The sequence below is a fragment of the Triticum dicoccoides genome, chromosome 3A (genome assembly GCF_002162155.2).
Source record: "Triticum dicoccoides isolate Atlit2015 ecotype Zavitan chromosome 3A, WEW_v2.0, whole genome shotgun sequence".
Classification (NCBI taxonomy): Eukaryota; Viridiplantae; Streptophyta; class Magnoliopsida; order Poales; family Poaceae; genus Triticum; species Triticum dicoccoides.
In genome coordinates, this window is record NC_041384.1 from 302,206,779 (window position 1) to 302,233,600 (window position 26,822).

A 26,822-nucleotide genomic window follows, 5' to 3' on the forward strand; every position below is an offset into this window, starting at 1 on the left:
GAAAGAGAAGGGCCTGTCCTGGGGTTCATCGCTGGAGCTGGACGGACTCCAGAAATGTATCCGAAATATGGCAAGCAAGAAGCTCAAGCTTGTCAACATAGTCCAGGTCATGCTCTTCCGCCGGATCCTCCCGTGTCAACAACGGGATTTCAACCTATGGGAGTTTGACCCGGCCCGGCACCAGACTCTCATCGAGCTCTTCGACACGATGCACAAAGACTTCTGGAGGGTGCTATTCAAGGGCGCCGAGGTCCCTCCCTCTCTCACTGAGGACCGCGGGCTAAGCGCGAAGCGCCCTGCGAATCCGATAAGTTTTGTACATCTGGTAGGATTTTACTTCCCATAACTTAACCATAAGCGGGGTCTGAGCTCCCATGCCTTTGACAGGACTGGGTGAAGGCATCGGAGCAGATCGACAGCCCGGCCCCTCTGCCCGAAGACACTGCGTACGCTCTCCTAACGGAGATGCTGACTCCGGCTCCTTACAAGGTGCCGGAGAAGACCAAGAAGAAGGCCAAGGGAACCCGAAAGAGTTCCCGGCGCCAGGTGATATCAGACTCATCGTCCGTGGACTCCGCGACGCACTCCTCCCCCGAAGACGAGGAGGAAGATGAAGATGCTCCCCCTCCAGTCGGGGGAGACAAGAAAAGGAAGACCGCCCCAACCGGGGGGGGGGCGAAGGGTCCAAGAAGGGGAGGACTCTCCTTCCGGACTACTCCACCACCACCACCGAAGGTGAAGACGAGTGTCTGCTCAGGGCCAAGCCCCTGGTGAAGTCGTAAGTATTCAGATACCAGAGTAACTCATAGCATACCTTTGTCGCACTGCCTCTCCTGATGCCGAATATGATTATGCAGACCGCCCAAGCCCGTATCGACGTATCTTCGTCGGACGGCTCCTTAGACTCGTCGGATATGGATAGTGATCCACTTCCGACCACCACCTCCCCTTGCCCTACGGACAATGCCGAGGTATTGTCTCAAGAGGCACCGGGTCGAGGGGAGATAGTCCCGGAGGCGCCTCAGAGCGATGTTCCGGAGTCCGGGAGCAAAGGGAGTAAGGCTCCCGAGGGCTCTGAGTTCGGCCTTCAGCCGAACACTGCGCCGAAACCTCCAGTGGTTCCGGACTCGGGCAGGCAGCCTCCTTCCAAAATGGGCAAGACGCCTGTGCCGGTGACCCCTGTCCATCCAGGGGCACCGGACAACCTGCTGGGAGCGCTTCGCAGCGCTTCCATCGATGAAGAGCACCGCACTATTACGAGTGCGGTGATCCAGAAGGTTCAGTTCGCCAAGAGCGGACTGACTGAAGCCTGTGCCAGCCTTCTAATAGGCTTTGAGGTAAGTATTTGAAATGTAGGAAAAATATTACCGCATAGACAGTAGCCCCTGATGCTCTGTTTGGTGTTCAAAAAGAAAAGTCAAATAGAGGATCAACTAATATCTGCAGGAGTCTAATATAAGTAGGTCTATATGCGTATGCAGGCTTCGCTGCTGACCTCTGCCGCACTGACTGCGGAGGTCGCCGTACTGAAGCAGGACCTCGAAGGGTCCAAGAAAGAGCTCGGCCTTGCCAAAAGGCAGCTCGAGGAGAACAAAGGTAAGTAATACCTAGTCTATGGATATGTATATATACAAAAAGGATGCGACTGCAAAATGACAGGATCATCTTTAATTTGCCAGGGGCCACGACCGAAGTGGCAACCCTGAAGCAAGCGCTATCCGAGGCTGAAAACAAAGCGGCTCAGGAGTGCACCGAGCGGGAAAAACAAGAGGCACGGGTGGGCGAGGTGCAGCATGAGCTCCATGCTCTCGTGACGAAGCACGAGGCGTTGGAGCTTGACTTGAAGATGCGAGAGTCCGAGCTTGCCGCGGCCGTTGAGAGTGCAAAGAGTGCCAAGGCTGAAGCCCAAAAAGCCCTCCAGGAGATTGATGCGATGAAGAAGATAACGGCGGGTAAGGCATTCAATATGCAAAGCAAGCATGTGAAAGTAAATTACTTATTACTTACCCGACTTCGGAGCTCTCCAGGAGCATTCGCAGATTTGCCCCGCAGCGTGTCGGATGACGCACAGTTTTACCAAGCGGAGGAGGGAAGCTCAACGGAGAAGCTATTCTGGTCTCAGTATACTGGGACCGAACACCCAATGCCTCTGAGCGACCAGCTGAAGCAACTGGTCGAGCTGCACAAGGCGGCCGAACAGGCCATGAAGGGCTTTATAGTCCGGATGTGGCCTGGCGACGCCCTTCCCAACAGCTACTTCGGCCTGGTGAGGTAGCTTGTGGATGCCTGCCCATGGCTGGAAGATATCAAGCGGTCCGTCTGCATCAAAGGTGCACGCTGGGCTTTTGCCCGTGCGAAGGTGCACTGGGCCAAACTGGACGCCGTGAAGCTGGTCAAGGAAGGGCCGCCGCAGGGCAAGGAGCATCGCCACCCCGAGATGTACTATGAGGGTGTCTTGAAGGGTGCCCGTCTTGTAGCGAACAAGTGTGCGAAAGATGTAATATTTGAATAAACTTGCTCGTGTAATCCTGTATTATGAAAACTTGTTCATATGCGCTATGCAACGCTTGTTTGAATTTAAAATATTATCTTCTGTTTGGCTGTTTATCAAATATGAGAGATGGCTAGTCGTCGGCTTCTGCCCCTACGCCACGAGTGCTGGGGTGTTTGGGATAAACCTGAGCACTCTTGTTCCCATTTTTGGGTCCTTCGAGGGAGGTGCTCAGCACAACGAACAAGGCAATCAGACTATAATGCGTTATCACTCTCACTTAGCCATAGAATTCTATAATTTTAAATTTCGGCGAAGCCCCTAGTATTCGGAAGGCCGAATTCGGGGCGCTATACACGCCTTAAGCCGGACAGGGCCGACTCCTCGCTCTAAGCGGCATAGTTCTTTAGGGACTTGAAACCTCTCGAAGAGTGACTAGTCTCTCGCCTTATCATGACAGTCAGTTTTAGCTTTCTCTACTGAGGTGCTTACCCCAGCAGAACCGGGGCACAATCGCATTAGTTCTCCCAGTGCTATCTTAGCCGATATAGCGGAACGTAAGGTACCAAAACATGGGAGTCGGGCAAACCCAACTATTGACCCAAGACATGATTCGGAGCTGATGCATATAATGCTATAAGTTCGGGGTGCCGCACTGTCGAAAGTGTTCGGACTTCTCACGCCGTACTATGGGGTATGCTTAAGCCCCTAGCGTATTGGCCGTACCAGAGTGTACGGGTGCTAGATGTCATGAATTAACATATATATATATATATACACAAAGGAAGAATGCAATAATAGTCTTAATGCTATGCATTGTTTATTCAAAAAGGTGCGTTAAAGCAGAATGATACAAGTAGTGCGATAAGCAAAAAGTAGGACTATTTGACATGTCCCTTCCAAGGGTAAGCTGAGGAATAGTATTAAAGCAAGTATTTCACTCGTTATCGTAATCCACCTGGGAGTTCCGTGGTGTGACATAGCTTTCTGCCTCCTTGGTTGTTGCATCATGTGTTCGGCAATCATGCTGCCAGACAGGGTTTCCAGAGATTAACGTCCTGAAAGAGAAAAATAACAAAGCGGGAAGCCCCTAGTGCGGTTTAAGCCGCGTCTTGGAGCGTGCTGTAGTCATGCCCCCCTTCCCACATGTGCCCATGGTATTTTTAATGCGTAATTATGTTCGCGTGGCATGGACTTCGCCGTTTGGCTGGGACCGGGGGGGGGGCATTGCTATGCGAGCTCGGAACGTGCCAGGCGGTCCTGTTGCCAATTGCTCCGGGCGCGCTTGAAGGTGTCCGGGTCCTTAATCGCCGAACTAGTAGATTGCCTTAAGAGGCTGCTTTGCGCTTCTGCTGCGAGGGCCGCAGTGTGCTCCTCCGTGCGGAGAGAGCGCTATGTGTTTCCATTGACTGTGATGACCCCCCGAGGTCCTGGCATCTTGAGCTTGAGATATGCATAGTGAGGTACCGCATTGAATCTCGCAAATGCGGTTCGTCCGAGCAGTGCATGGTAGCCACTGCGGAACGGGACTATATCGAAGATTAACTCTTCGCTTCGGAAGTTATCCGGGGATCCGAAGACCACTTCTAGTGTGACTGAGCCTGTGTAATGGGCCTCTACGCCTGGTATGACGCCTTTAAAGGTCGTTTCTGTTGGTTTGATCCTTGAGGGGTCTATACCCATTTTGCACACTGTGTCCTGATAAAGCAGGTTCAGGCTGCTGCATCCATCCATAAGGACTCGGGTGAGGTGAAATCCGTCAATGATTGGGTCTAGGACCAGTGCGGCGAATCCGCCATGACGGATGCTAGTGGGGTGGTCCCTGCGATCGAAGGTGATCGGACAGGAGGACCATGGGTTGAACTTTGGGGCGACTGGCTCCAACGCATAAACGTCCCTGAGCGCACGCTTCCACTCCCTCTTGGGGTGTGGGTTGCGTATATCATGTTCACCATCCGCACTTGTGGGGGGAACCTCTTCTGTCCTCCGGTGTTCGGCTGCCGGGGCTCCTCCTCGTCATCGCTATGTGACCCCCTATCTTTGTTTTTGGCATTTAACTTGCCGGCCTGCTTGAACACTTAACAATCTCTGTTGGTGTGGTTGGCTGGCTTGTCGGGGTGACGTGTATTTGACACGAGCGATCGAGTATACGGTCCAAACTGGACGGGCCCGGAGTGCTTCTTTTGAATGGCTTTTTCCGCTGACCGGGTTTAGGAGATGTTTGGTTGCTACCCTGAGATGAATTTGCCTGGCCACAAGCTAGCCAGACACTGGCCTGAACCTTGTTTGGTTGCTACCCTGAGCATTCGTGCTGCTAGCCTGACCTGACCACATAGGCATGTGATTAGCCGGAGTCAGGCCACTGAAATCGGAGGCCTGAGACTCAGGCACGTGCATGGAGCTTACTTTAATGATTCACTAGCGTATTGATCGGTGTATGTACGTGCTTCATGCATGTAGCAATCAATGCTTGCTATTATTTTTTATTGCGTCATGCTCAGGCACGCTCATGCACGAACCAAACAGCATCCCAACTAGGTTGCCTGGTCAGGCTAAAGTCGCAAGAATCACCGGCTACTCTTAGGCGTCTATTTTTCTCAGGATCGCTACTCAGGTCACCAACCAAACAGGCCCTTCGAGCCTTTGAATCCGGCATTGACTGCCGTATCCTTGGTATTGTCGCTGTTAATGCGGCACTTATGTTTGTTGCGACGTGACCTGCCATTGCCGTCTTTGGTATCCGAAGTACCATGGTTCTTTGATATGTTATTGCCGCGAGCCAACCAACTGTCCCCCCTTACACAAAAGCGGGTCATGAGTGTCGTGAGGGCTGCCATAGATTTCGGCTTTTCCTGGCCAAGGTGCCGGGCGAGCCACTCGTCGCGGATGTTGTGCTTAGAAGCTGCTAGGGCCTCTGCATCCGGACAGTCGATGATTTGATTTTTCTTTGTTAGGAACCGTGTCCAGAATTGCCTGGCCGATTCCTCTGGCCGCTGAATTATGTGGCTCAAGTCATCGGCATCTGGTGGTTGCACATAAGTGCCCTGAAAGTTGTCTAGGAATGTGGCTTCCAGATCTTCCCAACAGCCAATGGACTCTGCTGGCAAGCTGTTGAGCCAATGCCGAGCTGGTCCTTTGAGTTTGAGTGGGAGGTATTTGATGGCGTGTAGGTCATCACTGTGGGCCATGTGGATGTTCAGGAGGAAATCCTCGATCCATACCGCAGGATTTGTTGTGCCGGCGTATGATTCTATATTTATGGGTTTGAGACCCTCTGGGATTTGATGATCCATTGCTTCATCTGTGAAGCATAAGGGGTGTGCGGCGCCTCTATATTGGGCTATATCGCGATGCAGCTAATGAGCCTTGCCCGCTGTGTTCGGCCCGGGCGGACTTACTTTTACTATATCCGGCGTGACAATTATCGTCTCGCATAGTGGCGCACCCTCGTGATCCGTAGATTGATCTTCCATGTTTTGCTTTGTCCTCCAATATGTCTCGCAGGTCTGGCGTATTTCCCCACGCCTTTTTATTTGAATGGCGTCGGGGTGCGGGCTGAGCTTTTGGCTGGAATGCCTCTCTATCATGGCCACGAGGTGGCCGATCAGCCGCGTCATATGCCGGGGATGTAGGTTTCGGTGCTTCCTCCTCTAGTCGGGGTAGAAACCTGCACTTTGGGTAACTCTTGGAGGGGCGCTCGAGTTTATATTCCTCGGCCGCCAGGACTTCAGTCCATCTGTCAGCTAGCAAATCTTGATCAGCTTGAAGCTGCTGCTGCTTTTTCTTAAGGCTATTTGCCGTGGCTATAAGCCGGCGCTTGAAGCGCTCTTGTTTGATGGGATCCTCTGGCACAACGACTTCGTCATCGTCGAGGCCTGCCTCGTCTTCGGAGGCAGGCATGTAATTATCATCCTGCGCCTCTCCATCTGCCGCTCTCTCAGGAGGGCTGGCTTCTCCATCCTCCTGCTCTAAATCTTGGTGGAAGGGATTGTTGTTGTCTTCGGCACTGTCCGGAGTGCTATTATCTCCGGTGCCGGTATCACTGCTTTTGCCTTGGCGGGACTTAGAGCGGCGCCGCTGACGCCGGCGCTTGGGTTGCTTCTTGGAGGGGTCATCCTCCACTGTCCCATCGCCATTGCCTTCTTTGGGTGTGTCCACCATGTATATGTCATATGATGAGGTGGCTGTCCAGTGCCCTATGGGCAGTGGTTCCTTTTTGCCTCCCTCATCATCGTCCATACCGTCGATGTCTTCGGAGTCGAAGTCGAGCATGTCGGTTAAGTCATCGACAGTGGCTACCAAGCGGGTGGTGGGTGGGCGGCGAATTTCTTCGTCATCCGCATCCCAATCCTGCCGGACATAGTTCGGCTAGGATCCTCCTGACAAGGAGAGAGACCTTAATGAGTTCAGTATGTCGCCGAAGGGCGAGTGCTGAAAAATATCCGCGGAGGTAAACTCCATGATCGGCGTCCAATTGGATTCGACAGGAATGGGCGCAGGCGGTTCGGAGTCCGTGGCCGGAGAAGGATCCGGCAGTTTGGCAACACGGCTCTCATGAAGGGTAAGGTCGATATTCGGCTCGATCGTCGCTGAGGATACGACCTCTGTGGCAGGGTCTATCCACCCGTCCATGGATGGCTTAACTGGTTCCAAATTAAGGGTCGGAGCGGCTGCAGGTGCGATTTCTTGAACACTCTTCAATGGTAGAGCTAAATCGTACTCATTGTGACCGCGTAGCGCACAAGGCAGGGGCTCGAATCCGTCAAAGATCAAGTGTCCGTGGATATTGGTCGTGTAGTTTAAGCTTCCAAGCCTGATCTGGTGGCCAGGGGCGTAACTTTCGATCTGCTCCAGATGGCCAAGCGAGTTGGCCCGCAGTGCGAAGCCACCGAACACAAAGATCTGTCCGGGGAGAAAAGTCTCACCCTAGACTGCATCGCTATCAATGATCGTAGGAGCCATCAAGCCTAACGGCGACGACACAAAGGAACTCTCAATGAAAGCACCAATGTCGGTGTCAAAACCAGCGGATCTCGGGTAGGGGGTCCTGAACTGTGCGTCTAAGGCAGATGGTAACAGGAGGCAGGGGACACGATGTTTTACCCAGGTTCGGGCCCTCTTGATGGAGGTAAAACCCTACGTCCTGCTTGATTTATTCTTGATGATATGAGTATTACAAGAGTTGATCTACCACGAGATCGGAGAGGGTAAACCCTAGAAACTAGCCTATGGTATGATTGTATGTTGTCCTACGGACTGAAACCCCCCGGTTTATATAGACACCGGAGGGGGCTAGGGTTACACATGGTCGGTTACAAAGGAGGAGATATCCATATCCGTACTGCCTAGCTTGCCTTCCACGCCAAGTAGAGTCCTATCTGGACATGGGACGAGGTCTTCAATCTTGTATCTTCATAGTCCAACAGTCTGGCCAAAGGTATAGTCCGGCTGTCCGGAGACCCCCTAATCCAGGACTCCCTCAGTCCTCCCGAAGATGCGCATGAAGACGGACAAGTCCCCAAGTCCACGGATGAGGAGAACGAACGGAAGGAGCCAAGAGAATCTCCCGGGCCCCGGACATCTGGCCCCTGGAGCGCCTTCCTCTACAGCTGCTCAACCACCAAGTGCCTACAGGCCCCGGACATCCGGCCCCGCAAGCCCGGACATCCGGCACTTCCTGAGGTCCCGGACATCCGCCCCCTGCCCGGAAATCTGGACACCCCCGAACCCGAGAGCAACATGGCCAGCTTCACCAGCCCGGACATCCGGCCCTCCGCGAACGCCCGGACATCCGGCCCGACGCCCGGATGTCCGGCCTCCCTGTCTGCACACAATAAAGGGCCGAGGCCCGTGTACCCCTTCTACCCCCTAGACTATATATACTCCACCTCGTCCAACTTTCTAGGGTTAGCAAAGGATTAGCTCATATTTTGTGTGAGAGCTTTGCTCATCCACTTGGTTACCTTCTCATCGAAGATTCGAGCCTCCACCGGAGAAGATCCCCCAAGCGGATTCATGACCCCTCTTTAGGGAAGAACATCAAGACCTCCTCACGGAGAAGAACCGGTTACCCTTTTGTATTGTCCCTAGTTGTTTGTGGACCGTGTATGGTTCTATGCATCCGAGGATCTAGCACATGTGTGACTTGTTCTTGTTAGTTTGAGTGTTCCTCTTGTGTTTCCCCTTGTGATTTCCCTTGTTTCCGTCTTTGTGTTCCTCGTGTTCTTCGCGGGATCCGCTCCTTTTCGTGAAAGATCGGGCGATTAGGGTTCTACCCTACATCATCTTGGTATCTAGAGCCACGTTGATCATGATTTCGGAGCCTCCCCATTGTGTTTCTAGCCTAATTTTGTTGTGTTCTCGCCCTAATTCAAAAATTCCCCACAAAAAATAGCCCCAAATTTTTTTTGTGATTTGTTGGTGTGTTGAGATTTTGTTGGTTTGGATCTGTGGATTTGCTTTCTTTTGAGTGGATCTAGCTTCCCATCCTTTTCCCCCCAATTTCCATCCACAAATTCCTCCGAATTTCGCCCGGATTTAACCTCCCCACACGGTGTTCATCCCGTTCATCCCCGGATCCAGAGCCCGGACATCTGGCCCGTAGAGCCCGGACATCCGGCCCCACCCGGACATCCGGCCCCTGGCAGCAACATATCCATCCACCGCCCCAATTTCCACCAAATTTTGTTCCGGTGCTCACCATATACCATATATACTTCCGCATACCTCCACCACTTCCGCATAACCCAACCATTTTTGGACCATTTCGCTCTCCGACACAATTGCTACTTAGAGGTTTGAGAAATTGAGTTGCGGTACCGTATCCTTTTGTGTTTCCGCTATCTAGGTACGGTTCGACATCGACATCACCGCCGCTCATCTTCGCCATGGACGCGTCATCAACAACGACCACCTCGACTACATCTTGGTATTCGTGCCACCATTTTGACACCATTCCGGAAGCAAGACCGGTAACCTCATCTTGGTATTGGACATATCATTCTTGCCATTACATTGATAGCCATCATAGCCTTACTCCTTTGCGTTGCTTACCCATCGAGACTAGCCATTGAGTATTGCCGGCAACGAGACTTGTGCGCATTAGTGATCATACTTCCCATAGCATACATACATCATTGTTGCATATATTCGTATCATCTCTTGTGTCACAAAGTTGTCATCACATACTCATTTGCTATCTTGGTTCGTCAAGAATTGCATGAGAAAAGAGCTCAAACATCAAAGAGCCAAACAAAATTTTAAGCAAAGAGAAAAGATAAGCAAAGAGCTTTAAAGCAAGAACCATAACATCTTACAACATTAAGATTGTCGTACTCGATCATCTTGGATCATATCATAGCAACACCTTGCATACAAAATATTTGGGATAGAAGTCGTTGCATTTTTGCTAAGTAGGTTGTGCGCAAGTTCTTGTATCCGCCTATTGTGCAATCGTTCTAGCGTCTCTCTAGTGTTGTGCAACAAGAGCATTTTTGTGCATTCCAAATTTTGGCTCACCCTTGGTTGCACAACCCACTAATCTTTTTGCGCGTGTGTTTCCATGTACCTTATATGCGTGGTCTACTTGTTACATTGCATCTTGCGAATCTTTTCCAACATTATTGAAGCTCACTTACAATTGCATCAAATTTTGCGCCACCATCCTAACCAAGCTCCACCAAAAGCTTTTACTTGTGTAGGTGTGAGAAACCGACAAGAACTCGTACCAATTGTGCTATTTCCTTGTCCTACACTGGACTGATCCTCGATCCACTTTCAACTTCGGTCAAGGTACATTTGGTACTCGTTCTTCTCTTTCTACCACTCACATTTCTCTTGGAATGATGGATAGGCCAAGTACTTATACCAACCCACTCTTCATGGAGCAAGACGACGACATGAACTCCTTCGTCACGAAGAGTCACCTCTTTGGTGCACAACATGCTTTGCATCAAGAGCAACAAGCTATGAGTGAACGCATCGACAACCTTGCCGCCGACTTGCGACTTTCCGAGCAATGTACAAGGGACTACTTCGACCACAAGCTCGACGATCTCAAGCAAGAGAATGACGCAAGGATGGATGAAATTCATGCTTTGTTGCTCAACCGCTCGTCTTCCACTTCAAGAAGGAGCCGTTCAAGCCGCCACTCCGACTTCACCCTCTCCGGCTCAAGTACACCGACATCAAACACTCTTCGTCGAGCCGCACGCACCGACCGTCAAGCAAGCCTCAATCCCCTATGAGACACTGACTCTCAAGAGCGTCGACAACGTCAAACTCAAGAGGCCTTTGCGCTAGCACGAGAACATCAATGACAACGCCAACATGAAGAGGAAGAGCGAGCGCATCTACACCAAAATGCTCAAGATGCCGAGGCACAACCTCAAGAACAACAACTTCGTGACGCTCAAGCACTTGCGGCGCAACAAGCTCTACGCGATTCGAGTCGAGCCGTTGCCGATCAAAGTCGACAAGCCCGTGAACAAGAGGAAGCACTTCGCGAAGAAATTCAAGAACGAAGATTTCAAGCTCGCGTGCATCGTCAAGTTCCTCCTCGAGCTCGACAAGCTCCTCCACAAGATCGCCAAGAACAACAAGCCAATCAAGAGCATGAAGACAATGGAGATCCTCCACGACAAGAACAACATGGCGATAACAACCCTCCACGCCAAGAGCACCACGAGTTGATCAATCATCAACAACATGGGCGTCATCATCCCCGACCCCAACACAACGAAGAGCAATGTTATGGCAAACTCAAGTTCACCATGCCCAAGTTCAACGGAAGCAACGATCCCGAATAGTACCTTTAATGGGCATTGAAGGTTGACAAGATCTTCCGTTTGCACAATTTTGAAGAAGAGAAGAAGATCGCAATGGCATCCCTTGAGTTCGAAGATTATGTCCTCATTTGGTGGGAACAAATCATAGAGAGCCGAGAGGCAAGAGGTGAACCACCCATCACTACTTGGGCGCAAATGAAGGATGTCATGAGAGCACGCTTCGTACCTACCTACTACAACCGCGACCTCTTCAAGAAACTCCAACAACTCAAGCAAGGAACAAAGAGCGTTGAAGAATATTACAAGGAGATGGAGATTGCAATGATAAGAGCCAATGTCAGAGAAGATGATGAGCAAACAATGGCATGTTTCTTGAACAGACTCAATCATGCTATCAAGAAGATCACCGACTTCCAACCATGCTCAAATCTGATCGAGCTAGTGCACCAAGCTACCAAAGCGGAATGCCAAGTTCAAGATGATTTCAAGTATGCCAAGTTCTCATCCAAGTCCTACAGCTTCTCCAATAACCAAGCTTCAACGACTCCAACACCGACTACAAGACCTTCTACTTCCAACATCGACAAGTCGATTTCCAAGAAAGTTTCGTCAACTACAAGCCATCCTCCTACGAGCAACTTCAAGCCGAGAGCTTCATCATCATCAACCCCAACCGATGAGACCGTCAAGACGAGTTCCTTCAAGTGTTTCACTTGCGGAGGCCGAGGCCACAGGTCCTACGAGTGCACCAACAAGCGAACCATGGTCTTCAACGACGATGGCACTTATGACTCCATGAGCGAAGGCGAAATAGAAGCCCTCGAGAAAGTCGCCATGCACCGCCAAGTGAACAATGAAGAAGAACAAGTCTTTTGTGATGAAGACTCAAGTCCCGCACTTGTTGTCTCCAAAGTCCTGACTCTCCAACATCACCAAGAAGAAGACCAACGATGCCACATATTCCACACCAAGGCCGGCATCAATGGACGATCCGTCAAGGACATCATCGATGGAGGGAGTTGTAATAATCTCGCAAGTGAAGAACTTTGCTCGAAGCTCCAATTGCCCAAGACGAAGTGTCCACATCCATACAAAGTGCAATGGCGTAGTGACTCCGGCACTATCCAAGTCGAGCACCGAGTACAAGTCTCCTTCAAGATCGGCGCCTACGAAGACACCTTGGAGTGCGACGTCATTCCAATGACTGTTTGTCATCTTCTCCTTGGACGGCCATGGCAATTCGATAGAGTCATACACAATGGCCGAACGAACCACTACATCTTCAAGATGAAGGGCAAGGAGTACGTCCTCCGTCCAATGTCGCCAAGTCAAGTGATCGCCGACAAGCAAGCCACCCATCGTGGAGATCATAGTGAGAGAGCGAGCCACCAAAAAGAGAGTGAGCGCCACAAGCCAAAATTGAGTGCCTCCACGATGAGCAAAAACAAGAACCTAGTTCTATTTGCCACCAAACGTGAGATGAGAGAAGTGTGTGAGAACCCATCTAGTGTCCTACACTACGTCCTCGTGTGCAAGGACAATGCATCACAAACTAAGACTTCTCACACTCTTCCTCTAGTGTTGTCTTCTCTTCTGCAGGAATTTCAAGATGTTTTCCCCGATGAGCTACCTCCGGGTCTACCTCCTCTACGAGGCATTGAGCACAGAATCGACCTCATCCCCGGAGCACCTCTTCTGAACAAAGCTCCATACCGTGTTAACCCCGACGAAACAAAAGAAATACAAAGGCAAGTAAAACATCTAATAGACCATGGACATGTGCGTGAAAGTTTGAGCCCTTATGCCGTTCCGGTCATTCTTGTGCCAAAACGTGATGGTAGTTTTCACATGTGCTCCGATTGTAGACCTATCAATGCTATCACCGTTCGCTATAAGTATCCCATTCCACGCCTAGATGATATTCTTGATGAGCTTAGCGGTGCCACTATATTTTCCAAAATTGATCTTAAGAGTGGTTACTATCAAATCCGCATACAAGAGGGTGATGAATGGAAAACCGCCTTCAAAAACCAAGTTTGGTTTGTATGAGTGGTTAGTCATGCCTATGGGTCTTTCGGAAGCACCGGGCACTTTTATGCGCCTCATGAATCATGTCTTTCACCCTTACATTGGTATATTTGTTGTGGTCTACTTTGATGACATTCTTGTGTTTAGCAAATCTATCAAAGAGCATGTCACCCATGTCCGCACCGTTTTGCAAACTCTTAGAAAAGAGCGCATCTATGCTAATATGGAGAAATGCCTTTTTGGTGTTGATAAGCTCGTTTTCTTGGGTTTTGTTGTTTCTTCTAAGGGTGTTCATGTTGACGAGTCTAAGATTAATGCTATTAAGACTTGGCCGCAACCAACCAACTTGCATCAAGTGCGTAGTTTTCTTGGCCTTGCGGGTTTCTACCGTCGCTTTGTCAAGGATTTTAGCACCATTGCTTTGCCTTTGCACGCTTTGAGCAAGAAGAATGTGCCTTTTGTTTGGGGACCATCCCAAGATACCGCATTCAATGAGCTTAAGAATTTGCTTACTCATGCTCCCGTGCTTGCCTTACCCAACTTCGACAAGCCTTTTAAAATTCATTGCGATGCTAGTGGTAATGGCATAGGAGGTGTGTTAACGCAAGAGAAGCGCCCCATAGCTTACTTTAGTGAGAAACTTTCCGGAGCGCAATTCCATTACCCCATCTATGACAAAGAGCTATATGCTTTAGTCCACGTTTTGCATGAATGGGAACATTACCTTCGTCCCCATGAGTTTATCATTCATACCGATCATGAGACTCTCAAGTATCTTAAGGGACAAACAAAGTTGAACAAGCGTCATGCTAAATGGAGTGAATTTATTGAGTCTTTTCCCTATGTCATCAAGTACATCAAGGGTAAAGAAAACATCGTAGCGGATGCTCTTTCCCGCATATGCATGCTTGTCACGCAACTTGAGTTAGATGTCATTGGCTTCGAGCATATTAAAGACTTGTATGAGCATGATGCAACTTTTGCTACTCCTTATGCCAAGTGTTTGTCGAATACATCTTGGGAACTCTATTACATCAAAGACGGCTATCTTATGAGAGCTAACAAACTTTGCATTCCTGAGTCCTCTCTTTGCTTGTTGCTTTTGCAGGAATCTCATGGAGGAGGCTTAATGGGACACTTCAGACGCGACAAGACGTTCGCCACGCTCTCGAAGAGCTACTTTTGGCCAAAGATGTTTCGGGCCGTCAAGCATCAATCTAAGTCCAAAGCTCAATCTCATGGTCTCTATATGCCTTTACCAATTCCATACCAACCATGGGAAGACATTAGCATGGACTTTGTACTTGGTTTGCCTAGGACTCGCAATGGGAAAGATTCCATATTTGTCGTTGTGGACCGTTTCTCAAAAATGGCACATTTTCTTCCTTGCCACAAGATAGACGATGCTTCACATGTTGCTAATCTCTTTCGTAGGGAAATTTTGCGTCTCCATGGTGTGCCAAAGACCATTGTCTCAGACCGCGACGTCAAGTTCCTTAGCTACTTGTGGAAGACCCTATGCGCCAAGCTCGGAATCAAGCTACTCTTCTCCATGACGTACCATCCTCAAACCGACGGCCAAACGGAGGTGATAAACTGCACACTCTCCGCTCTACTTCGAGTACTCATCAAGAAGAACATCAAGGATTGGGAGGAGTGTCTACCCATCGCCGAGTTCACCTACAACCGAGCAAGACACTCAACAACGGGCAAGTCCCCTTTCGAGGTCGTCTACGGATTCAACCCTTTGTCACCACTGGATATTCTACCTCCACCACTCCAAGAGCGAATCAATTTGGATGCAAGTGCACGAGCGACCCATCTCAAGAAGGTGCATGAACATACAAGAAACACCATCGAGCACCAAGTACAACGCCTTGCCACCACGCTCAACGTCAACAAGCACCCTATGATATTCAACATCGGAGTCCTCATGTGGCTACACCTTCGCAAGGACCGATTTCCCCAAGAACGCAAGTCCAAACTTCGACCACGCGCGGATGGACCATTCAAGGTTCTTGCACGCTACAACAACAATGCTTACAAGATCGACATTCCTCGTGACAAGTACTTCGTGAGCGACATCTTCAACATCAAAGATCTCTCGCCCTACCATGGTGATGAGGATTTCGATCCGAGGATGGATCTTCCCCAAGGGAGGGGAGATGATGCGGAGCATCCCAAGATCATCCCCATGGACGCACCCACACCTCCAACGACACCACTTGGACCAATGACACGAGCCCGAGCCAAAGCTATCGAAGATAAGGTGAACTCACTCCTCTCCGAGCTTCCACTTTCTATGCATGAGACATGACTACTACCTAAGTCCGAGATGTTGTGCATGATTAGGTACCAAGAGGGTCCTCCCGAAGATGCGCATGAAGACGGACAAGTCCCCAAGTCCACGGATGAGGAGAACCAACGGAAGGAGCCAAGAGCATCTCCCAGGCCCCGGACATCCGGCCAAGGCCCCGGACATCCGGCCCCTGGAGCACCTTCCTCTACAGCTGCTCAACCACCAAGTGCCTACAGGCCCCGGACATCCGGCCCCGCAAGCCCGGACATCCGGCACTTCCCGAGGTCCCAGACATCTGGCCCCCTGCCCGGAAATCCGGACACCCCTGAACCCGAGAGCAACATGGACAGCTTCACCAGCCCGGACACACAGCCCGGACATCCGGCCCTCCGCAAACGCCCGGACATCCGGCCCGACGCCCGGACGTCCGGCCTCCCTGTCTACGCACAATAAAGGGCCGAGGCCCGTGTACCCCTTTGACCCCCTAGACTATATATAGTTCACCTTGTCCAACTTTCTAGGGTTAGCAAAGGATTAGCTCATATTTTGTGTGAGAGCTTTGCTCATCCACTTGGTTACCTTCTCCTCGGAGATTCGAGCCTCCACAGGAGAAGATCCCCCAAGCGGATTCAAGATCCCTCTTTAGGGAAGAACATCAAGACCTCCTCACGGTGAAGAACCGGTTATCCTTTTGTATCATCCCTAGTTGTCCGTGGACCGTGTATGGTTCTATGTATCTGAGGATCTAGCACATGTGTGACTTGTTCTTGTTAGTTTGAGTGTTCCTCTTGTGTTTCCCCTTGTGATTTCCCTCGTTTCCCTCTTTGTGTTCCTCGTGTTCTTCGCGGGATCTTCTCCTTTTCGTGAAAGATCGGGCGATTAGGGTTCTACCCTACATCATTTGTTGTAATCTTTTTTTCTTAAAAAAATAGTGGACTCGCTCTACCATGCAGATACTCCTCGACGGTCGTCGAGAACTTTGCTACTCACTTTCACCGACGTGTGGGACAACCATCATCAGGGTCCACTAGCAATGCACTAAATTACTCCGTAGTAGAGTGCCCAACTGTACGGTAGAATTTCCCGATCGAAGCGTCGCAGTAATGCCCAATGAGCCGTCAAATCACAAAACCCCCTCCTGTCCAGTAGTAAGTTGGACAGACGAAGCAACCATCATTTCACTCTTCTCTCTCAGCTTCCTCTCTACCCAACCCTCGCTTCTCCCTCATCTTGTTCCTCATTTCTTCAAGAAAACCCCGACCTGCTTCTGCCATTGTTCTCCTCTCCCAAAGAAGGAAATGTGAGCGCATCAATGGTGTTGATTCTGGCCAAGGCCCGGTCTTGCAACCCTGAGACTAATCCTATAACTCCCTCTCTTTTCTTCTTTTGGGTTTGTGATTATGGTTTCTTTTCTTTTATTTCTATTTGATAGTTTCTTGATGGACGCTAGAGCACCAGCCGAAGTGATGTCTATGGCTCTAGCAAAAATCGTCGAGGCTCATGGTACGAAGAAGCGCAAGCACCCCATCATGACTACCGCAGACAAGCTCAAAACCATCGCCCTGTCCAAGCCCCCCCCCCCTCTCCAAGATCCCTCATTAAGCAAGTCTAGGTAATATCTCTTCTTCACGATCTTTTTCTCGATCTTGATCGTGTTTTTTCATCTAACACGCAGTACTAGTACTAGTAGTACCACTTTATGGGTGATCTTGCATGTGATTTTTGTGTGCCAAATGGCGGTTCTAAATTCCTCTTTTGACCAAAACATGCGAGAGGTTGTTACTGATTTCTTATAGATTACTTTCAACTACTTTATGTACATCAATGCTACCTTTGAAGAGGGTATATTTGCATCAGTAACTTGTGTTATGGATATTGCAAGTAATCCCTTTACTCTCCTGCCTTTGAAGACATGTTCTAGTGTCTTTGTTCACTCATTTATGTGCGTATATGTATACATATATGGAGTAAAATATCGAAAATCATCTTATATTTTTGAACATAGGTAGTAATAAAATATTTGGTTTCTGTTTGAATTAGAACCAGGTCGACGGTGGAGATGAAGTTCTAAAAGTCATGTTGTGTGAACTGGAAGACTTGAGGATGAGTTCTACTAGTAAACTATCCAGCTGATGTGTCCTTGTTGCCATGTGTCCTGAACTAGTGTTTTCCTATAGCATTGTTGTCAAGCGTGTTCTTGAGGATGTACTTAACCACAACAATTTCTTGGTTGTGCCTTCGATTACGAAGGGTGTGGTTCTTGTAAAGCTTCCCGACAAATCTGATGCGGCCTATCTTCATCGTCATGTTTATGAGTGGAAAGACCACTCTGTTAGGTTCTCCAAGGTTGAGGAGATGGTGATGGTGCCGGTAGACATCTCTCACGAAGTCCATGGCCTAGTCAGTTATGCGGGGTTCATCCCGTAGGTCGGTGGCAAGAAATAGTCTACAAAGTTTAATTAGTGCAACTTTGCTTGTCTGTAGTAAGTACTATTGTTCAATACTTGATTTGTGTATGTGAACCCTGTATTGTTTAGTACTGCCGCTTTTGGTGTGTGGTGAGTCCTGAGAACACTCTATGTTAATGTCTGTCCACTCAATTTAGTCTATATATTTTGAAGTATCCAGATCATCTTTTTTGTGAGGACGGTTTATCAATTATGGTTACACTCCAATATCTGTATGCATTGCAAGGTTTATCGCACCCACCAGGATTTCCAATCCCATGGATGTTCGGTCCATATGATTTGTGACGACCTTTGGACTGTCCTGCTTGTGTGAGTAGGCGGGGGCCCTGCATGCCACGCGTAGTTGGACGACCAATATTCTGTTTAGTACTTCAACATAGTGATTTCCTGGTATGGATTCACTCGTGTCACATCAAGTAAATCTTACTGGTTTACTGTCTAAATCTTATTGATTTAATATATTGTTTTCTTTCTTTTGCTGCAATTTTACGATGCAGGTTTTGCCATGTGACATTCATCACAGAATAAACCATTTGGTTTGCTCTACGATGGATATTTTTGCAGGTTTCACTTATTATGTCGTGTTAGTAACGAAGGCACTGTCCATCACTTACATTACTGGAAAAATTGGATCAGTCTATTGTCTAAGTACAAGGTGAATCCCTATGATGAACTACAGTTTATTTTAACAAACACGCCACAATTATTCTTTCTCGCGTTTAAAAGAAATAAAAAAATACTGGATCACGGTCACGGAGCTTAGTCAAGTTAGAAAGCTGATCGTAGCAGATTAGACACGATCGCCGCTGTCTCGCACATCGGTACCACCTTTAGCAACGGATCGAGCACTGGCAGTTGCTCTTGCTCTGACAGCGGCAACAGCTCAGTCTGATGCAGCTGAGGATTGGGCACCGACCACGTCAGCGGATCAGGCTGATCTACCGGAGGATCGGGCATCGACACCGGCACCTGCTCCGACACCTGCACCGGCACCAGCTCTACAAGGAGCACCATCTCTGGCAGCAGCAGTAGCAGAAACACTACCAGTCGTACCGGCACGGGCACCAGCAACGGCTACGGCACCTGCTCTGGCCCATGCAGCAGCAACGGAACCAGCAGTTTCACCGGCAACAGACTGGGCTGCAGTTCGCACTTCATATACCAAAGTCCTTACAAAAACCGACATGTCCACCTTCTTGGTAAGCATTGGCCGCCCAAGTGCTTCATTCTTTTTTCTTTCCATGTTGTTTCACATGATTAACTGTGTTGATCTAACTATTTGTGTATGTCTTCTTGTTTGCAAACAGAGAATTCCTAGAGCAACGAGGGAGTCGTTCAACAATCCGGGTGACCGTGGCCAAGTTTCTCTTACCATGCACAGCCTTTGTGTGAATGAACCTGCTCAATATACCGTAAGTACAAAGGATGGTCACATGATGATTGATGCTAAAGGATGGTCAAGGTTCAAATCTAAATCATATCTTGTGGTAGGGGATGATGTCAAAATTGAACTTTCTCGGCAAGGAGAGCTGGTCCAAATCAACTTTTAAAGTAGCAGCACGCAACTGCCGAACTGATCTATCCTCTGAGAGATTATGATGTAATACTCGGGCATGGTGAAACAAGTGTCCTGTGTGTATAAGTAGTATGCCAGTATCGTTGATAGAATTAGAACTCTGATTGCTTGTTAGGAACTGTCGTTTGATTTCATTGCAGCAACTGTCGTGCTTTATTCAATTTTGTGTATTCGCCTTGCGGCAACATCTAAAACCAGTGCCGTACCGACCGCTTGCAATATGAAAAGTGCTGAGGTAGAACACATGGGCCCCCAAACATGCAGGCCCACTGTCCTGTGGCCCAAAGTCCAGAACCGTGAGCCTGTCTGCGTATTTCTCAGCTGAACCCTCATAATGCGCGTGCGTTGCACGTAACATCAAGATGCATTTGTATGAGTATTTTATCTTGTGAGAGAAAAGGATGAACGAGGGAAGGCCTTATTTGCAAATGTGGAGAGGTGTGTGGGTACCTTTTTGCAAAATTGCCAAAGTTTCCTTTCTATCAGTCAGATATAAATCGGACAGCCTCTATTGCAGGATGGCAGGCACACCATCATCACCAACTCGTCTATACCATGTTAAAAAACTCTGTTTTTTATAATTATATATGTTATATATATTCCCCTTGATTTTTCTTATGTATAAAGTAGTGATATAAAAGATCTTTATATTTCTTTATAGATGGAGTATCTCTCTGTCAAAAATATATTTATGTGTAACTAGTTACTCCTGTCTTTCTACTTCCTTTCGCTTATATGTGGGGCATCTGGCAACGGGGTCCATGTGCCATATGAACCAAATTAGAGTGCACAATTGCACGGTAGACACACCCCAGTCGTAGCACCGCAGTAATGCCCAATGAGCCATCAAAGCACAAAAAACTCCACCTTTCCATCTTTAGCAGTAAGCTGGACGGACGAAGCGGCAATATTTCACTGGGCCTGAATCCCCTTCTCCCTCGTCTGCTTGTTCATAGAAACCCCTGCTCGGCGATTGCATAGGGTTTTCTCATGGAGAACCTAGTACTAATTCTTCATCCATTCCCAATAAATCCAAGTCCCTTGGTCGCGGGTACTCCTAGGATGGCAGTCGCCGCCGTTGATGAATTTTTCTTCCTACAGAATCTAGTGTGTTTCATTTGTAGTGCCTAAACTACGAGGACCCTACAGGTTTCTGCGCCCTCGGCGAGACGCCACACTTGTTCCTTCTCATCCTAACACATGATTTTAAAACACGCACAATATGTTCCTAGAATCCCATTTTCTATCCAGGAGGGTGGTTTTTTTTGAACATGCTGTTGACTAATTTGGAAATTTTGGATTGCTATATTTGGATAAAAGATACTAGTACCATGGTCAATACGGACGTGAAGGAGGAAATTATTTCTAGATTTGGATATAGGGAATACATTGTGTTCTCATATTATTTCTCCTGCAGTGCATTCCTTGCTCTGCCAGAACACATGTACTCAAGATGCTCGGCCTTGCCATAATTGAATACACCAGTTTAATGGTCACAATGAAGACAAGCCATGGATATAAGTTTCTAGTTGGGTTCATGAACCAAGAAGATCACTGCTTTTTTATGGCCAAACTTGGATAAACTTTCTCAAGTGTTACGGACTGAAAGTTGGCGCACGAATGTTGATGGAAAGAGCAAAACCTGGTCTCATCTTCACTGCGATCTTCCACCCCGACGCTGTTCCAATTGTTCATCCATGTTAGTTTTGTATCTGGTTCTTGCTTCTTGCCTCGATTACTTCTTAATCCACCTATTATGTCTAACTAATCACAATTTAACTTTAGAAGTAGCGACGAATCTCTCACGAAGATGCTACTTCTAACTAATATTTTCTTATAATTGGTGGCACATGTAGGTTTTTTTAGATTTAAGCACGCTACTCGTTTGTTATTCTATAAGAACTCGGTTGTTACTCATGGCACTGAAGTTGACTTGGACAACATCCACAAGTTCCTACACTTTATTGATTGTCTTAAGGTCCTTGTGGGGCGTTTCAATGGTGGAAGGCCACGTGGGATATGTGTGCCACTCCTGCACTCGTTGAATAGGTCCAACTGTGTTGAGAAACTTATGGTACGAGCTATTTTCTGTTATATATGTTGTTCATAAACTCTTGCTTATGGATAATTTGACAACTGTGATCTTCTTGAAACAGGAACTGCCCAGGTCTATTTTTCCTATACAGATGCCTGACCATGGTCAGGTCAGACTTGCACTTGGTCACAACATGATGTTTATGTCGACCTACTCCATTCCCCTTGGAGGTGAAAAGATACTTATTCATGGGTGGTCTCAAATAATGAAGGCCCATCCATCTTGGAGAATAGGACAGAAGATTATGTTCCTACTTTTCCATGGCTCTAAAGCGAATATCCTGTTTATTGACCACATTGCGAGATGAAGCCACTTTCAGAAGGTTGTGGATGCACGGGGTGGCACCTGGGCCTTGTCCTGGGGCTTGGCGGCCTCACCCTTTGGTCAACTGTAGGCAAAGTACCATTGTTTGAGGCGTGCTTTTTACGGTTCAACCTGTATAAGTACTCATACTGCTTTCAGCTATGGTTGTTAAGTGCCCCTGCTGGTTTCAGTTAAGGTTGTTAAGTACTCCTGTTGCTTTTACATTCTGTCGTGTTTCTTGAGTCCTATCTTCCTCCAGCTGCCAAAACCAAACCGGCGCCGGCGGGGCCGCCTGCTTCCGCCTCCCATGGCTGGCTGTGCCTGAGCGCATGCATCGCAGTCCCACCGTCTCCTAAATCATTAACGCCGACCTCCGAGGCCTCGCCGTCGTCCTCTCACGTTGTCAACATGGTCAACAAACAAGAGGAATCGGCGGAGTACTGTACGTGGAGAGGATGACGGTAGGGGCCCACCATGTCCATGGCCGGACGCAAGGAAGTTCCTCATTTTTTGTTATATATATACTCCATTGTCAGCGTATGGAAAAAGAAAATGCTTCCTGCTAGTGGTTTCCTGACATCTGGGACCCATGCCATTGTCAGCGTATATAGTCAATAGACAAGAGAACAGCACAAGATCGGCTGACACGTGGGACGTAGCTACTCGAGCAGTATTTTTTTGTTATTGCTGAGACGGAGCAGGGTTTCAACTGGGCTGTGGCCCGTCTAGCCCAGGCTTATATTTTATGTTCACCACATGAACAGCCCAACTATTTTTTGTCTGTGAAAATGAGCCTAGTTAATTTTTTCTGAAGAATACCCAATCCAGGCCTACTTATTTTTCTATGCCCTGATGGGATGCAACTCTTTCAAGACGCCTGTACATCTTGAAAGTAATACGAAATGGGCTGTAATTATAAAAAACAGATGACAAATTGGCAATTACTTTATAATTTCTGATTTTTTTCACATTTTCATATTCCAATTTCACTGGGATTTAACCTAAATCAAATATATATTAAAAGTACTTTAAATCTGGCTCGACATTTCGGTATTAAAAATAGTTTGGAACCCACAGAAATATGAGAAATTTCGTTTAAATTTTTAACCCTGGCCCTGGCCAACAAAAACACTAACTGCAATAAATTGCATGAGAAGTTGCAATGAGCTATATATAAATTATTAAAGAAATAGGGAATGGTCTGACTTGTGGGCATATTAAGTTGACGTGTATGCAAGATTGTTTTTTACTTATTATATACGACAACAAACGATTCTAGTAGACGTAACCGTTGGATGTCAATCCAACAGACGTCGTGTTTCTTCAATCTCTGACCTTCTTGCTCCAGCCGCCAAATCCAGCGCCGGCAGGACCGCCTGCTCCCGCCTCCCGTGGCCGGTTGTGCTGCCGCATAGGCCTCACCGCCCCCTACTAATCCCACCACTGGCCAGGCCATCCCTCTACTCACCCACATCCCTCCACTGTTGTGGCTTCGCCGCCTCCGGGTCATTCCCTTCCTGGGTCTCGCCGTCGTCCATCGCGCTGGTGTTCTCGGCACGGCATGGTCAACATTGTCAACAAACGACAACTTCAGAAGAGGGACGTACATGGAGAGGCTGCTAGTTGGGACCCACATGGTCCATGGCCGCACGCAAGCAAGTACCTCCTTATTACGCCAAAAAGAATGAATACTACCGCTGACAGCTCGGACCCACCAGCTATATCTTCGCACGCAAGGAAGTGCCTCCTTATTACGCACAAAAAAATGAATACTCCCCTGCTAGCTGGGACCCACCATAGTGGGAGGCTGACTTGTGGGCCTACTAAATTGACGCGGGCAGAGGGCTTTGTCAACTTAGTCAACAAACGATTCTATCATCAGTGACCATTTGATTGTTAACATCCAACGGTCGTCCTACTTCTTCAATCTCTGATTTTCTTGCTCCAGCCATCCAAACCACAGCGTGCTCTTTCCTCCCATGGCCGAAAATTGAGGGCATGCTTAGCTTAATGAATATGTTTCATTCATATATAGTGTGTACACCTTATCAAATCCACCATAAAATTGGAAAGAAGCATAAAGTAAGTAGACCTGACTCCTTTAATGATGCCTCTATCCGCTATTCTGATATATAAATTCGATGTAGATGAAATTGTATAAGCGGATTTTTTTATTTCCTTAGACTTAGACCGCGCAAGACTAGAATTTGGCTATGCTGTCGCGGAGGCCTCACCGCTCCCTACTACAACCGCCGCTGGAGAGGCCTTACGGCGATGGCAGCCTCACACCACAGCCAAAACAGTGAACCCTCGTACTCGTCTCCGCATGGGCATCCACTGCCGCGTCTTCCCTGGCTCCACGTCGTGCCCTTCCTAGGCCTCGTCGTCGTCCACCGCCTTGGTGCTCTCGGTGCGGCGTGGTCAATGTGGTCAACGAACGACTTCCATTGGAAGAGTAATGTACGTTGGGAGGCTGACTGCTAGGTCCACGGCCGCAGCAAGGAAGTGCCTCCTTATTACGCGCAAAATAATTTTTCCTCCACCTGACAGCAGGGACCCACTAGACAGGCCATCGTATTTCACGCAAAAACGTTCCCCCCTGACTGATGGGATCCACCAGCTACATCTTCGCACGCAAGGAAGTGCCTGACAGTCAAGACCCACCTGGTCGAAGCATATGTAGCGTTGTCATTCTTGTCACAAACGTGTACGTACATACTGGTCGATGTAGAGGCGCGCACATGTCATAGTAGAGGCGCGCACATAGCATGTACACGTACATACATCGGCCAGGGTGCAAGAAAGTAAATATGGCCACTTACGTACATACGGGCGGGGTCTCGAACGCCTACTCGCGCATACGTACGGCCAGGGCTCGTGTACATGGCTGTGGCTGGGTCGGAACGGAGAAACTACATCGTTGTCATGTTCATGGGGAGGCAACGGAATGCGCCGTGTTCATAGGGAGGCAACGGAACGCGTGCTGTTCATCGGGAGCGAACCGGCTTGGATGGAACATGCAATGGAAACGAGGCCTGGTGTACCGCAGAACAGAGGAAACGGCCTTGTGTTCGACCGGCCATGGTGGAAACGGGATCCTATTCATCGAGATGTGTCTGGCATACCGCAGAACGGAGGAAACGGACCTCCTACGGTCGAAACGGGGTCCTATTGATCGGGAAGGGTGTGGCGTACCACAAAACGGAGGAAACGAACTTGTGTTGGAGCGCTACGGTCGAAACAGGGGTCCTATTCATCGGGATGGGTGTGGCGTACCGCAAAACAGGACTCCACGGGACACTGTTCATCTCCACCGTCGACCTCCTCCAGCCTCCATGGGCTACTGTTCATCCACCGGCGACCTCCTCCAGCCTCCACCTACGACTGTTCATCCACGGGCTCCTGTTCATCCAGCCTCCATCGGCTTCCTTTCAACCAGCCCTCTCCACGGGGTCCTGTTCAACCACCCCTCCACGGGCTACTATTCATCCAACCATTCACCGGCTACTGTTCAACCAGCCCTCCACCGACTACTGTTCAACCAGCCCTCCACGGGGTCCTGTCAATAGCCCTCCATGGGGTCCTGTTCATCCACCGGCTCGATCGATCGGGGTACTATTCATCCAAACCCCCACCAGGAACTGTTCATCCAAACCCCCTCAACAACGCTAACTGTTCATCCAGGGAAGGAGGCATCAGTGTTCGATCGGCTTCAGTTAGCAGCAGTAGTGAAGGAATCACTCGGGTTCAGTTAACAGCAAGGGATCGATCGATCACTCGGGTTCAGTAACGCGTAGCCTGCAGTGCGATCGCTCGGGTTTAGTTAGAGCCCAACGCCTCGCTCGGGTTCAGTTAGAGCCCAACGCCTCGCACACACATGCATACGTACAAGAGAAACACGCATCGCTAGGCCCCTGACCAGCCACTGTAACCAGGAACTTCCCGATATTTTACTCGCCCTCGCTTCTACCACGGTTTTTTCCGTCATGGACGGCCCAAAGAATGTCATGCAGTTGCGTCTCCAGCCCGCCCAGGATAAAAAGCCCATTTTCTATCATGATTTTTTGTCATAGAAGTAGGACCCCACCACATCTATGATGATACCAGGTTTTGTCACAATGATCGTCATAGAAGTTTCATAAGTATGACAGAAAAAAATTCGCTCGGCCCAAAATGTCACATATGTGTCTTTTTTTTGTAGTGCAACTAGTATAAGTTATACTGACAAAAGGTGGTCTTCGCCTGCCAAAGGCACTGGTGGTGATGTAGTTGTGGGCCCCACGGTGACCTCCTTCCTGCCGTCCTGCTAGTCTTAGTCTTGTTGCACTGATATGGAAACCTTTGCCTTATGACTTGGGACTCCTCACTAGCGCCTGCTTCCTTAGCACCAAAGAGGAAACTGTCACCCTGCGCCTGCTGGCGCCCACCTGGCCTTAGTCATCATGGCTCACATCACGTGAACCTCGTGAGGTGCCCCTTGCATAGATATCTCCGCTCCTCGGAAGCCAGCCTGGCGAGGCTGCCCCGGAGGAGGTCTTGGTGTTGTCTGCCTCACGAGGCTTGGCCCCTCGCGAGGGTCTTGAGTGGTTGCTGGTGAAGATGGGCAGGAAGGCAAGTCTGGGTACCCCCAATCCCAGGACGCCGACACTAGCCCCCGGGCTCAAGGTGCACTCGGACTTGGCTTCGAGGCAAAGCCAAAGGGCAAGTGCGTAGCACTATGGGCCCCAATAGCCCGCTGCCTCGGTTGACGCATGGAGACTGACGGGACATGGGCGC